Source organism: Montipora capricornis, chromosome 10, assembly GCF_036669925.1.
Source record: "Montipora capricornis isolate CH-2021 chromosome 10, ASM3666992v2, whole genome shotgun sequence".
NCBI classification, from domain to species: Eukaryota; Metazoa; Cnidaria; class Anthozoa; order Scleractinia; family Acroporidae; genus Montipora; species Montipora capricornis.
Window position 1 is genome coordinate 26203388 of NC_090892.1, and position 5000 is coordinate 26208387.

General features: G+C 38.9%; 1 long non-coding RNA gene across 3 annotated transcripts in view; it reads right to left on the reverse strand.

Annotated features, from left to right (window-relative positions):
• Nucleotides 1–3686: 3686 nt before the first annotated feature.
• Nucleotides 3687–5000, reverse strand: part of LOC138019339 (uncharacterized) — a 13042-nt gene continuing 11728 nt past the window's right edge. For all 3 annotated transcript variants that reach the window (XR_011126133.1, XR_011126135.1, XR_011126134.1), the window contains 3 exons: nt 4777–4868; nt 4286–4333; nt 3687–3832 (listed from right to left, as the gene is read on the reverse strand). This is a non-coding gene — a long non-coding RNA (uncharacterized lncRNA). The remainder of the gene's footprint in view (nt 3833–4285; nt 4334–4776; nt 4869–5000) is intronic.

Below are 5000 nucleotides of genomic sequence, written 5' to 3' on the forward strand. Positions count from 1 at the left end.
AAAGCGGTTAAAACTAACAATAATGGTATATTAAAACTATGTATTAATGATACTACTTAAACGCACGGATACCTAAATGACGAATATTTAAAAGTAAAAAAGTTCTCTGATATCTTAGTTCTCTTAAAATTACTGAATAGTCGAGAAGAAGAAGAAGGTCTAAGATTTTACGAATTAGTTCTTTGTACAGCAGGGGACACCAAACATGATAATGGGTGGTTCTGCTATGTTAACATTATGTTCAAAGTTGTCGTTAAAGATGAATAAAACATTGGAGTCTATCTAAGCGCCAGGTCCTTGAAATGTTTATATTCCTCATAGCAGGAAAGAAACGTTTTCCAGATTTGTTATAGTAACTGTCCATATCTGGACCGGGCTTTCTCAGTTAACTCAAATACGTGAAAAAGTGAATCCTTTGCATCTAGCAAACACGTGAAAAAGCATGCAGAACGTCGCAAGAAAGAAATTAAACAAGGATAATTTTCAGTGTATGAATTGGTAGCTCCAAATCCCTGTTTTACAAATCCATCTTTTACAAATCCATGTTTTAAAAATCCAGTCCATGTTTTACAAATCCAATCAAGTCTACATTTTACAATATGCCATCATGATATGTCAAACTGGCCCAGGTTGCTCGAAGCAATGGTCAGCGCTAACCAGCGTTAAATACCATCAAAACCTATTGATACCTCTCAATTAACCAACGAATAGCGCTAACCAGGTTTCGAGCGACCGGTGTCACAGCGTTATGTGTTTCCCCTGTTATCTTTTCCCCCGGACACGGGGCATTAGTGCTGTGTGTTCCCTCCCCATAGAACATTTCCGTGCTACGTGTTCCGTTCAAGATTGCCGACTTCAGAATACAACAAAACAAAAAGAAATATGAAAATAAAGGAAAGTAATCACGTCATAACGATAAATATGATAGCAAAATATGAATACAGAAAGTATCCTAAACACTCATAAAAGCTAACCTTTGGCCTAAAAACTTTTGTTTAGGCCTAATTACGCCTAAGGTTAGTTTCTGTGCATGTTTAGGATACTTTCTGTATTGGTAAAACAATGACCTGTGACCTGTAAAAAAATACTGGCACGGACGTGTTCTATGGGTAGGGAAAGGGGATCACAAAGCACTGTGGCACCGGCCCCTGGATTGAAACCAGCAAAAAATGCAGAAAGAAAACATTTTCCAAACCGTTTTCCACCTGAACACGAAAAGCATTGACTGTGTAAGAACTATAATTGACGTAGTATGGCCATGTAGCCGCGTCGAGCCACAGAAAGCACGTGAAAAATGAGGCCTCGTTTACGTTTCGGTGAATTAACCGATTAATCTGGGTTGAGCCTGCAATCCAATCGAAAACCAGTACCTGGTCAGCAGTCAACATCAAAAAATACAGCGAAGGATTACGTTTTTGCAAACGTTGGCCGTGTAGCACTTATATTTGAACAGAACCATGTGAGCGTTAGCCCTACTAATGGAAATGGGCCCACACAAGGACAACCTGGTTCCCAGGGCTTTTCTCCACCCACCTTCTCCTCGGCGGAGAAAAGCCCTGGGAACGAAGTTGACACAAGGACAGAGAAAAAGACTAACCCTGGTCAAATTTCCATTTGACCACCCTGGTCAGTATTTTTCTCTGTCCTTGTGTGGGCCCATTTCCATTAGTAGGGCTAACACGCACATGGTTCATATGGGATAGAAACCTAGCAAGTCTGTTCAAATATAAGTACTACACGGCCAACGTTTGCAAAAACGTATTCCCCCCTTGTACTTGTACATGTACATGTTCATTGCCGTGACTTTAACATCTTCAGTTTCCACGGCCTGCTCCCGTCTGACCTTGTAGCACAGTCGGTAGAGCAGAGGTGATATAACCCGAAGGTCGTGGGTTCAATTCCCACCCTGGTCAGTGTTTTTCTCTGTCCTTGTGTGGGCTCACTTCCATTAGTAGGGCTAACGCTCACATAGCTCATATGGGGTAGAAACCTAGCACTTCACATTACACTCTAATCAGTTAACATCAAAAAATAGCTGACCTCTAAGCTTGAGCCCGCGATATGGTCACGTGATACTGATCAGCGGATACTTTCTTTTGACAGATGTCTAATAAGCTTGTCTAGTATCAAAGACGTATGCTGTAAACTAGCGTGATACTGCTCTCATTGGCATATATGGAGGGGTGGACGTACGTACGGACGATGACGTCATGGCTATAAAACCAAAATTTCTCGCATCGATGGGTTACCATATTTTCTTAACTATGGTGCTCCGCGCTATTACGGCTATTTAAATTTTTACATGCGACAGAAGCCAGACCGAAGTAGCGGAGTTCACTGTTGCCCTTTATATTAATTCAGTAGGTATCTTTTTCAATCACCATGATTTCAGTGATATAAATCCCTCGCCTGCGCAGAGAGATTCCTCAAATTCAGGAAGCCAAAAAAGAAAATTATGCAATGAAATTTTATTTGCAGTTCAGTTTCTTCCTCAGATCACCAAAAACGCAAGGGTGTTGCTTTTCATCTAGTTATAAAACGAAAAAATACAGGAGAGGCCAGGAGAATTCTTCGCGTCTGGTCCCCGGGGACTCTGAAATCAACGACAGGGATTGGTATTCAAAAAGTAATTTTGTTGTCGGAAGGTGATCAAAACCAAGGTCACACGTATTCTTGGTTTGCATTCACGTGATGAGACGGCCATGTTGGAGTACAACACAATACAAAATGGCTCCACCAGTTTTGCATGATAATAGAGTCAAATTCCCAAAAGACATTTTACTGCATTGTTCTGTACAACAACATGGCTGCCGTGACGTCAGATGCAAACAATCAATTGTGCTGCCATAATATAGTATAATTTAATTTCGACGGTGAAAGAAAACGATGAATTGAGAGTTTTTGAGATACAACTTGAAACAATGTATACGGTAATTGCTTTGTCACCAATCAAAACGCGACAGCTCTAGTCAAAATAAAGACAAACATCTTTTAATAGTCAAAGAAGGCATCCCGCTACAACCAGATTACAACTTGAAATAGTATATCAATAGTACATTTCGAGTTCACGTCTTTCTTCTTTTCAAACCGAGTCTATATGCGAAGTAGTTGGTTGGTCAAAGAAGGCATCCCGCCACAACCAGATTACGACTTTAAATGGTATGTCAATACAACACTCAACCCGTGTTAATATCTTTCTTCTATTCAAACCGAGTCAAGTGCGACGTTTTTGTGATGGTAGTTGGTTATACACTGTACTTTACATATGAATACAAATTAATTGTCAAAAGAAAAACTTTGCACTTAGATTCGCTTTGAAGAGGAGGTAGACAAACTCGGAAATGGCCTACTAACATTCCCCTCTAGTATCCCCAAGAGTCAACACTTTTTGCCAGGAGAGGAAAGTGAGGGAGGGAGGATTTCACAATGTTGGGTTTAAGTTTATTTGAAAATATGCCTTTTTATAAAGAGGAAGTGTACTTTGCAAGCAGGGTTAATTCACGTGCACTCCACTCCAATAATTTGAAAGAAACATTCAAACTTGACACGATTAAGAAATCCCAAATTGTAGCTGACAACCAGAAGGCTATTACACGCATGAGTTGAATACAGGACCAATGAAGGAAAGTCCAGTGGGAGTCTACCCCAATCATTTTCAATCACTGGACCAAATTACCAAGCACAACTTGTTCTATACTTTTTATTGATTTACATATCATTCATACAAATACAACACCTATGTGCTAATTATATCTTCCAAAACAGATTGTGACAGGAATCAAAGTGTACAGTGTATAATCATAGCTGCTTGAGATAACATAACGAGCCATGCCTGCAGACAAAAAAACGCAACATAAATGCAAATAGTATCGAATAGCATCACATTGAAAAAGATCAAAATTAATTCATTGTTGTGAGAGCTCTGTACATCACTTTTGTTGAATCAGTGGAAGTTCATACGAACGAGACCTCAAGCACATTATCTTCATTGCTCATCACAACTAGCAAACTATCAGATTCAGATGAATCAGGAGCGATACAGTGTATCTATTGTTTCGTCAACCACTGCTATTTAATGAATTATCCCAACCACTAGCTTATAATTATTGCCTGTTAAAACAATAACTTCTTCTGTTCCATCATGGTTGGCAAATTTTATCATCATAAGGAAATGTGTCATGTCGATGTTTGTAAACAAGAAATATCGCTGTACGGCAGTTCTGAGCAATATTGATCTAAGGGGATGGCAGCTTAATGCTTATTCATGGTCTTAACAAAAACTTGCCTTTGCCCTTTATTAAAGAACTTTGTGTGACGTTGAGCCATCTGCTGTCTGAAAAATTAACGCACAAAAATAATTAATACAGTGTTGATTATGTTTAGTAACTCAACAGTTATGTTTCCAAAATTTGTTCAGAACTCTGAATTAAAACAAGTTATCATCAGAAGATATTCTCACATTCCTCAAAGAAATTCAGAACAGGTCTGTGAAATATCTCATCACACAACAACGTCACATTTTGCAAATGAACAACCATTATAAATATTCCGTGTGACCACAACAATTTTTGTGGTATGATTTATAGCTATGAATAGCGAGTGCTATGGCTCTGAAGCAAATCTCTGCAAATAAATACAAAAAATGACAACTACACAGTTTCTTGTAAATGCAAGTGGGTGGGGAGAACTGATTAAGTCGTTCAAGCTGGTTATGAAAGTGAACTGTGATACATCATCAACAATTATTACACTGTATTGCTAACAGCTATCACCCACCTGTGTAAAAAAAATCCAAGGTGGCATGAACAGTACACCAGCACCTCTTGGGGCAAGCAACGGCTTAGACCATAAACAATGCAACGACTAGGCTGAAACATTAAATTGCAAACAATGCTAAGTCTGTACAATGTCCAAGGTGCAATAAATAACGTCACAACTATAAGCACAGAAATTATGATTCTAGAAAAGACCTGTACATGCAAGTTATTGTTAAACACTAG